We start from the raw sequence: 11,123 nt of genomic DNA on the forward strand, positions 1-11,123 counted from the left end.
ATTAAAAGCAACAGGAACAGAGGGCAGACCATCAGTTGACCACCTTGTTCAGGGAGCAGTGAATGGAGCACAGTGGATGTGTTGTGGTTGTATTGTCAGTGAACCAGCAACCAGGAGAACCAAGCTGTGGGGATATAGGGTAAATCATATCCTGGTGGCTGGTGCAATTTAAATTCAATTCAATAAATATTGACTTAAAACTCCATCTCAGCAACAGAGATTATAAAACTGTGATTGTTTGTTGTAAAATTCCGGGCAGTTCACCAGTGTTCTTTGGGGAAGGAGATCTGCCATATTTACCTGGCCTGCACGTGACTCCAGGCACACAGCAATGCAGTTGTCTTTTAATTGCCCTCTGAAAATAGGTCAGCAATTCAACAGCAAAGAGGGATTGGTAATAAATACTGGCCTTGCCAGTGACACCCACATTCCATGAAAGAATAAAAACTACAATTGCAGTAAATGTTGCACTTCTGTAAGAGGATCTCCTGACCTGAACCCAAATCTGGTATCATCTGCAAAACCTCACAATGAGCACTCGGGTCAGTGGGAAGGGAATCCCATTCACATCATGCTTTTTTGGAACCTTTGCTCCACCTTTCCTTGGGAACACAATGTCACCTCCAGCCAAGAACAAGTAACAAACAGAAACTGGCAGTACGAGGTGATCTATAACCAAAGTGTATTCTAGTTGGTTGCCTACTGTAACATAGTCTAAAGCACTGACCATGTTGGACATAAGCAGCATATCTGACAGCCTCTTATTTCCACATCTAAATTGGTTTGATGGATAAATTCCAACAAAGTGCAAATATAGCATTTCCTCTTGTTGCTGAATCTGACTGAGACTTTAAATGCCTACCAATTTCAGCAGGAAATTGTCTGTTCCTGGCATCAATCCCAGCTACATAGCAAAGATACCAACTCAAATTTCTCTTTCTTCTCGGTTTTTTTTCCCCTGCTTTCAAGCACCATTAGGACTCATTGCATTGTAGTCATAACAATATCTACTTGCATTTGTATAACGCCATTTAACAGAGGTTTTTTTTTACTGGTTAGATTGGAAGCCCCTGGCCAGGGATTGTTTACCTTCTACATGGCATTAGCTGGCAGGTCTTCAGATTGGAAAATTTATTTTAACAGAAAGATCAAGTGGAAATTTCTATCTTGACAGATCTTAGGGTCTAAGTATTTTGAGGCATGGCGGCCAATGTGACAGCGATGGAAATTGAGCATTTCTATTCTTATTATTTAATGGGATGTGGGTATCGCTGGCTCGGCCAGCATTCATTGCCCTGCCCTAATTTCCCTGGAGAAGGTGGCGGTGAGCTGCCTCCTTGAAATGCTGCAGCCCTTGGGGTATAGGTACACCTATGGTACCGTTAGGAAGGGAGTTCCAGGATTTTAACAAAGTACCAGGGAAGAAATGGTGTTAAATTTCCAAGTCACAATGGCATGTGGTTTGGACAGGAGCTCACAGTTGGGGGTGTCCCTCTATATTTATTGGCCTTTACCTTCTAGATAGCGTAGGACATGGGTTTGAAACATCCTGTGGGAGGACCCTTGGTGATGAATCTGCAGGATATCTTGTTAATAGTTGCTGTGCTGCTGTCAGCGGTACATGGTGAAGGGAGTGAATGTTGAATGTAGTGGATGTATTGCCAATCAAATGGACTGCAACTGCGGGATAGCATTGAGTTTATTCAATGCTTTTGGAGTCACAGTGATCGTGACAAGTGGAGATTATACTGTTACATTCCTGATTATTGCCTGGTAGATGTTGGGAAGGCATGTTTTGTGCTACCCAATACAAAGTTGTGAGCTTTTGATGTCCTGTTGTTGCCCCAGAATTTATATGGCTGATGGGTTCAGTTTCTGGCTAATGGTCACCCAACGATATTGAGAGTGGGGGCTTATTGAAACTTGAGATAGGGTTAGATTATCCCTTGTGTTGGAATAGCTTGGTTAGGGGTGTAGCTAATTCTGGAACATGTCTTCAGTACTATTGCCAGAAGGTTGTCAGTGCCCATAATCTATGCAGTCTCCACGGCTTCCGACCATTTCTTAATGTCACACGAGTGAATCAAATTGGCTGAAGTTTGGAGTCTGTGTGCTGGGATCTCAGAGGAGGCTGACACGGATCCTGCATTTGGCACTTCAGGCTGATGCTTGCTTGCTGCTTTTGCACTGACATGTTGTGCTCTTCCGTCATTGAGGATGGGGATATCTGTGGAGCCTCCTCCCCCAGTTTCCTTCTCTCACCTTGCATCACGTCACCACACCAATGTATCCTATTCCATTCTCCCTTATATGTTTATCCGGCTAACCTTTAGATGTATCCCCACTATTTGCTTTTCACTCCGTGTGGGAATTAGCTCTGCACTCTCACCAAATGTGTTGCTATATTTATCTGAAATGAGGCATTTTGTAATCATGCTCGTATTCTCTCTTTGTGCCAACCTATATTCTGAATCGTTTTAACTTTAGACTTCTGCCTGTTTCATAGTGAATACCAGTGTCCTGCTGCTTTTTCACTGGTTGTTCTCTACCACTGACAGATAGAGTGTTTGCAAATAAGTTGTAAGTTTTAAGTTGTAGCATTCGGGAAGTGAGGGGGCTAGGGTCAGGATGTGACGGCCAGGGTGAGGGGTTAGGACAAGGGGTATGTGTCAGTGGTGAGGTGGTGGGGATTGCAGTTAGCTCTCGCAAGTCAGGCCATGGCTGCTAGGGAATGAGTCATTTGCGGGAGTGGGGTGGGTGGTGGGGAGGTGGCAGGGAGTAGAGGTGTTGGTGTCGGGTCCAGTACAATCAGGTCAAGAAGTCTGTGTCAGGGTGGATCTCATATCTGGTAGGGCCAGGCTAGAGTGGGAATTGGTCTCGGATCAATGGGGTCAGGTCATGCTGGGGCTGGCAGGGTTTGGTCTGGCAGGAGGGGATGGTTGGGATTCTTGTTGGAGTGGAGTGACTGGTAGGTCATTGCTTCTATTTAATAGTTATTGAGGAGTTTGAGTCGGTTTGCAGCCTTCTGACCTCTCTTGGACAATCATCTTCCTTGCTTGTTTCTCTTTCCTGAGATGGAGAGGTTGCAGGGTAGTCCAGTGGTTGCTGTTGTGTCGAGTAGCATTCTGGACCTTTCAGAGGGCTGATCAGAGGTAACCATATTGCTGTTGGCCTGGGATCCCACGTAGGCCAGAACAAGTACAGGTGACTGATTTCCTCCTCTTCAGCTTAAATGCACTGAAACCTCTGGAGTGTCCAAATGTATGGGGGCATTTATAGGAGGTTCTAGATGCAGGGGGAGTTGCTCATAGGAAAATGTAACTTGTCAAGCGATTCCTTTGGAATCAGCTGTGATGAGAATTCTGCCTGGTCCCTCCACGGCAATTCCAATCTGTGTTGCAGAAATCTGGCCATTGGAATAGCGGGGCCCATTGTGGTCCAGCTGAAGGAGTTGGCGACAACCTTTCTCATTCCATTTCAGTGTCAGAGACAGCTAGGACATGATTCTAAACGTTATGGGTGACACAACCCTTGGGAAATATCAAGGAAGACAGAAACAGACTTCAGCAGGACATAGATAATTGAAATTGGCAGATTCTGGAAGTTTAGGCGTGTTCAAACGTGAATTGATGGGGAAGTGAAGCAATGCCATTTTAACAAAAAAACGGAAGTTGCTGGAAAAGCTCAGCAGGTCTGACAGCATCTGTGAAGAAAAGAAACCAGATTTAACATTTCGGGTCCGGTGACCCTTCCTCAGAACTGACGGTATCTGAGAACATGTCGGTTTAGATGCAGAAAATAGGGAGTAAACAAGAGGATAGAGCCCAAAGAGAGAGAAGAGCAGTTTGATAGACAAAGGGGTTGATAACAATCAGGCTGGGAGGGTGAATCGTTGTTAATGGGGACTGTTAGTGACTAACAACAAGTAGTGTGTAATGGCAGGCTACGTGGTAACAAGGCCTGGTGTGTGTGGGGTATGCAGCTAGGACATGGGAGAGGTTAGACGCTAAAATTATTGAACTTGATATTGAACCTGCAAGGCTGCAGGGTCCCCAACTGGAAAATGAGGTGTTGTTCTTCCAGCTTGCATTGAGCTTTGCTGGAACACAACAGTAAACCTGAGACAGAGATGTTGGCCCGGGAGCAGGGTGGTGTGTTAAAGTGGCAGGCAACAGGTAGCTCAGGGCCTTTTTTTGTGGCAGAACGTAGATGTTCTGCGAAGCGGTCACCCAGTCTACATTTTGATTCCCGAGTGTCAAGGAGACCACATTGTGAGCAGCGAATGCAGTAGACCAGCTTCTGGAAAGTGCAGGTGAAGTATTGCTTCTCTTGGATAACAAAGTATGAAGCTGGATGAACACAGCAGGCCAAGCAGCATCTCAGGAGCACAAAAGCTGACGTTTCGGGCCTAGACCCTTCATCAGAGGGTTGGGAAGAGCGTTCTGAAATAAATAGGGAGAGAGGGGGAGGCGGACCGAAGATGGAGAGAAAAGAAGATAGGTGGAGAGGAGAGTATAGGTGGGGAGGTAGGGAGGGAATAGGTCAGTCCGGAGAGGACGGACAGATCAAGGTGGGGGGCGGGATGAGGTTAGCAGGTAGGTTATAGAGGTGCAGCTTGAGGTGGGAGGAGGGGATAGGTGAGAGGAAGAACAGGTTAGGGAGGCAGGGACAAGCTGGGCTGGTTTTGCGATGCAGTGGGGGGAGGGGACGAGCTGGGCTGGTTGTGGGATGTGGTGGGGGAAGGGGAGATTTTGAAGCTTGTGAAGTCCACATTGATACCATTGGGCTGCAGGGTTCCCAAGTGGAATATGAGTTGCTGTTCCTGCAACCTTCAGGTGACATCATTGTGGCACTGCAGGAGGCCCATGATGGACATGTCATCTAAAGAACGGGAGGGGGAGTTAAAATAGTTCACGACTGGGAGGTGAAGTTGTTTATTGCGAACCGAGCGGAGGTGTTCTGCAAAGCGGTCCCCAAGCCTCTGCTTGGTTTCCCCAATGTAGAGGAAGCCACACCGGGTACATTGGATACAGTATACCACATTCGCAGATGTGTAGGTGAACATCTGCTTAATATGGAAAGTCATCTTGCGGCCTGGGATGGGGGTGAGGGAGGAGGTGTGGGGGCAAGTGTAGCACTTCCTGTGCTTGCAGGGGAAGGTGCCGGGTATGGTAGGTTTGGGTTGGCCAGCTTCTCCTGGAAGGTATGTTTGGGCCCTTGGATACTGGGAAGGGAGGAGGTAAATGCGCTGGTGTTACACCTTCGCTGGTTGCAGGTGTGGGGCTGTGGCACTGTGGGTGGTGTTGGGGGTGAAGGAAGTGAGGACCAGGGTGCCCCAGAGGGAATGGTCCTGCGGAAGGCTGACAAGGGAGGGGAGGGGAATATATGCTTGGTGGGGGCATCTCATTGGAGGACAAAAACAGAAGTTGCTGGAAAACATGAACATACAGGAACAGAAAGACATGGGAGTTCATATGCAGAAATATTGGAGGTATGCGGAAGTGTAGACTAGGCAGTGACAGAACATTTGTCTTTATACATAGCACAAAAGAAATGGAATTGAGCTCAATGTTTCTAAAGCATGTGTACATTGCAGCTGGAGTTTTGTGCTCAGTTCTACACAGGGTGGAGAAGAGATTTATTGGAATTTAGCAGTGAAGGGATTCACTTTGGGGAGAGATGGGGACTGTTCTTCAATGTCTTTTCCTTGCATGAAACTTATTCATTTCAGCTTGTGGGGGTTTCAGATGTCTGCAGGCCAGATGATAAGTCAAACGTCTGGTTGTAACAAGGGGTCATCATTGAAGCAAAGGAGCTAAAGGGAACATTTATTGGAAGCGTTCAAAATCTGCAAAATGGAATAATTAAAACAAAACAGCAGAAAGAACAGTAACTGTTGAGTAAACTGTTGAGTTCCAGGAGAAGCTGGCCAACCCAAACCTACCATACCCGGCACCTTCCCCTGCAAGCACAGGAAGTGCTACACTTGCCCCCACACCTCCTCCCTCACCCCCATCCCAGGCCGCAAGATGACTTTCCATATTAAGCAGATGTTCAAACTGTTGGTTTGTTTATTCTGAATACAGCTACTGAGCATGTGCACGAGGGAGTTATGCCTTATTGATGTCAAATGACAGAGAGCTGGTGCTCGTGGCTGCTGGCCTCTGGGTAAATTGTCCCCACTTCCCCATCTGTGTGTAGTTACAGTCAATAAAGCCTGTTGCTGTTCATTCACAAGAGTGCAGATCTCCCGTTACTGCGAAGAGGACGCAGATTCAAGGTAATTGGCCGAAGAGCCAGAGATGAAAAGAGGTGAGATAATAAAATGTGAGGCTGGATGAACACAGCAGGCCAAGCAGCATCTCAGGAGCACAAAAGCTGACGTTTCGGGCCTAGACCCTTCTAGACATCCTCCTAGACATTCTCCAGCATCTGCAGTTCCCATTATCTCTGATGAAAAGAGGTGAGTTGCTTTTGCACACAACTGAGTTACGATATCTGGAGTGCTCATGGTAGAAGCCCATCCAATGAAATCTCTCAAAACGGTCTTGGATAGACATCTGTTAGGAAGAAAATAGTGGGGCTACTCGAAATGCAGGTGAGTGGGAATGGGATTAGATCTGAGCAGCTGCTGCTGGATCCTGAATGTCACAAGTACAGTCAGAAGCAGCAAGAAATAAGGCACTCAGGACAGCTTCTGACTGGCACATGAGCAGCACCAGCAAGGCTGCATTTATTTCCTACTTCCACGAGGCAATGCCAGCCTTCTGCCAAAATCATTTATAATTTTACACTACCCTGATAATGGTAAGTACAGAGTTCCGGGGTTGTTCAGTGCAACCACTCAGAAATACAACACAATGAACTTTTAATTAGCAGACACCGAAGGAACTAGGAGTGGACAGGTTGATTAAATATTCCGCAAAATCAAGAGGTATGCAGAATCACTCAATGAACACTTAACTAAGTGTTAGAAATGTAATGCAGGGGGTATACACATCACTGTTATGCTTTATGAACAGCATTATTCTGTAAAATAACATTGCAACTTTGCCTTAAATAAAAATTACCAGTGGAGAGCCTTCTCCCCTTCAGCTGAACTTTCAGACATCGTGGAGATTGTGATAATACAGTAAACTTGCAGTATTTCAGGCATTTATATTTTGTTTGCCGGTTTATCAAGAGTGACAGTTAAAACAAAGCTTGCTGTACACACGAGACTGTTAAAATCCTATAGTGCTAAACTTTAGGCTAATGTTAAAAGTCAGAGCAAATTAGCCAACACTGACCTTTTTTTTAAAACATGAGACCATTTCTTCAAATATTAGCTGAAGCAGAGGTTTAAATGCCTTGTCAACTTAACAGCGCCTTCAATACTTCCAATGAGAGTAGTTCCATGGAGTTTATTGCACTTGCATATGCACATTCATTATGTTTTTTAAAAAGAAGAAAAAGGATACTTTCCCTCTCGCAAAGGAAATCCTTCTTCTCCAAAGGATAGTTAACCTCCCCTAAAGATGTCCAGGGACCATAATCAGGAAGGATACCATACGTCTCCCAGGAGAGAGCATGGTGGCTCAGTGGTCAGCATTGCTGCCTCACAGCAACAGGGATCTGGGTTTGATACCAACTTTGGGTGACTGTCTGTGCAGAGTTTGCACATTCTCCCCGTGTCTGTGTGGGTTTCCTCCCACTGTCCAAAGATGTTTTAAGTGGATTGGCCATGCTAAATTGCTCATAGTATCCAGGGATGTGCAGACCAGGTGGATTAGCCATGGGAAATGCAGGGTTACAGCGTGGGATGCTCTTTGGAGGGTTGGTATGGACTTGATGGGCCAAATGGCTTGCTTCAACACTGTATGTTAGCTCTTCAGAGGACTCTAGCAGCTTTAGACATGTTTCAATCGGTCTAAAGTGCACAAGTCATATTTTGGATACTGGCAGCGGCACTTCAGTATTTTTTGTAGTCTCATTGCATTATCTGATGTGCACATTGCGTGGGACAATGGGAGTTACCAATGAAAATGGTGGGTATTGTGTTCAAGGGCAGGACTTCCAGATTTGGGGTTCTGGAGCGATTTTCATAATGATGTAGAATCTCTTTGCCTTCACAATGTGTAAACAGCAAAGATGGAACTAATCCATTAAGATGAAAGTAGGTCACCCCTATTAACCTGCAGATTTTGTGTTTACATTAATGTTTCTACTTGTATCAACACTAATGCATTTCCCATTGCCATAGATTGGAAGTCATTTTAAGAGGAAGTTTGAGATTTCCCTGTTAACCAAGAGCTGTCACAAACAGAAGGGGTCCTGCTGTAATTGGTTTTGTGTAGTCCGTAGCTCAATCAGTTGGAAAGCATAATGTAACTGTAAAACAAGCCTGCACCTGAGGCAGAGAAACTTCTGACTCTCATTCACCATGCAAGTTGGAGGTCATCCTCAGTTTGAAGATTAAGTTCGTGTTGAGTAGGAGCCTGACTGGAATAGAATCTCTGGTGGAAGTAGTACAAAGGAAAAGGCAAGACCAGACACTGATAACCATATCAGATTGTTTCCAGGAAATTGAATATTCCTAAGACACCAAATAATGTGGTTATTAAAAGCAATAATCTGTTTGGTGTTTTTGAGGTATGCCTTGGCTGGGAAGTGTTAATAGTGTTTAAAAAAAGTGATTTGTCTTTATTGATTGATGCAATAAAAAAGATAAAGTGTCAGCCCTTCTTTACACTGATAAAACCTTTAGTTCTTCAGGATAGTGACGTGAAAGGAATTTGGAGATTTATATATACATATTAATAAATTAAAACCTAAGTGATTAAAGATTTAACAGCATCTTAGGTTTGTTTAATACATCTTCATCAGTGGTGTGACCCTAAGATCTTTTACTTCTGCGTCTGATACCATCTCACTTACTCCTGAAGGAGTGGAACTCCGAAAGCTTATGTTTTCAAATAAACCTGTTGGACTATAACCTGGTTAATAAAATGTGAGGCTGGATGAACACAGCAGGCCAAGCAGCATCTCGGCAGCACAAAAGCTGACGTTTCGGGCCTAGACCCTTCATCAGAGACTATAACCTGGTGTTGTGATTCCTGACAGTGAGATAATGGGAGACCTGTATGTCTCAAGTGTACACATACTGTCTCTCAGTGCTGGCAAATGTCATTGCTGTCTGCTCTGTCTGTTTTTCTCCCCCACTGCACTGAGCCCAAGACCCCTTGACATTCAATGGTGTTATCATCACTGAAATCCCCTGCTATCAACAGGCTGGCGGTTACCATTGAACACAAGGTCACCCGGACTCACCAGATAAATACTGTGGCTACAAAACCAGTTCAGGGGCTAGGAATATTGTGGTGAGTAACTCACCTCCTGAAAGCCTGTCTACCATCTACAAGGCACAAGTCAGGAATGCAATTTAATACTCCCCACTTGACTGGATGGCTGCAGTTCCAACAACACTCAAAAAGTTTGATACCATTCAGGACAAAGCGTCCTGCTTGCTTGACACCACAACTGCAAACATTCACTCCCTTCACGCTCAGTAGCAGTGCTGTTACAATATACGAGACGCCCTGCAGAAATTTACCAAAGATCCTTAAGACAGCACCTTCCAAACCTACAACAACTTCCATCAGTGCAGGAGTGGATCGTAAGTCATCCAGCTGCTACAGTTAAGTGGGCTCTGAGGCCACACGGGGTCAACTAATAGAACCTTAGTGTTAAAATCTCTTATGGACAAGACCAGACACTCCCAAAATATAGTAAAGACATCGCCTAGACCCTAACTTTTATATTTATTTTAAGGCAACATAGGGCACTATGTTCCAGATGTGTTTTGATTGGTCCACCACTGGGCTTTAATCAAAACACACTCTGTTCTTACAACATAATTAAAATACAAATGAAAAGAAGAATATAATTCATTGAAACATCTAACAAGAAAATATATGATTCAGCCGCCAATCAGCAAGTGTTCCAACTTAGGCAGCATCCAATAAACTGACCCTTGGGAAGCACTTTAGCACGTGTTGTCTTCTCTCCAGCAGCAGGAATAAAGCTCCAGCTTATAGCGTAGTATAAACTTTCTCACTAACTGAAAGCAAAACTAAAAAACCTTCCTGGTTCTGTGTGATCCCTGACCCCACCTACTCATGATTCTTTCATTTAAAAAAGACACCCAGGGACAACTCCGAGTTGTTTAACAACTATCTGTTCAAAGGAGACATTCTGGTACCACTGTGACAACAGCTCTTTGCAAGAGAAACAGGATGGAGCACACCTCTCTTAAAGGCACAGTACCATCACATCTCCCAGGCTGTTGTTAATAGCCGCCGGGAAATTGAAAATAAATCCATGGTCTCCCAGCTATTCTGAGTGGTTTGGTATCCCTCATTCAAACAGAAATGCGTGCTGGAAATCAAAAACAAGAACTGCTGGGGTTAGCAAGTCTTACAACAGCTGTGCAGAGACTATAAATATAGCAAACTCCACAAGGGAAATAGCAGCAGATTCATTGGAACACCGGCCCTTGCAAGTTCTCTTCCAAAGCATTCATCGTCCTGAATTGAAGTTGCATCGCCGTTCCTTCACTGTCCCTGGGCCAAAATCGTGAAATTCACTCCCTAATGGCATTCAGCAGGTGGACTGCAGTGGTTCAAGAAGGCAGCTCACCACCAAGCCCTACATCCCAGAGACGTATAAATAAAGTTTGCAAAGCCCTCAGGTGGAGGCTTGACGGAAAGAATGAGAAAACAATAGAACCAGCCAACCCAGGGGTAACATCTCGAAAAGGAGCTCGTGATTAAGTCAAGGGCAACTGGGTGAACTTGTCCCTTCCTGCCTGGAAAATCCACACACATCAATGCACAACCCCGGATTTAGTCTGCTTTGGAGTGCTGCTACTTAGGTAAAGCTAGGCTACTAATTTTAACAGCTCGAAGGAAAAATGCCTACAAAGATAAAGGCAGCTTTACTGTGCTTGGATTTGGAATGTGACAGGTGAAAGGTCAATTGATAACATCATAACGTAAGGGAAAACAAAAATTTTGCCTGGAATACCTTTGCTTTAAGGTGCCAAGCCTAATTAGATAAGGCCAGCCTGGAGCTAACAAAACCAT

This window comes from Stegostoma tigrinum, chromosome 15 (genome assembly GCF_030684315.1).
Source record: "Stegostoma tigrinum isolate sSteTig4 chromosome 15, sSteTig4.hap1, whole genome shotgun sequence".
Lineage (NCBI taxonomy): Eukaryota > Metazoa > Chordata > Chondrichthyes > Orectolobiformes > Stegostomatidae > Stegostoma > Stegostoma tigrinum.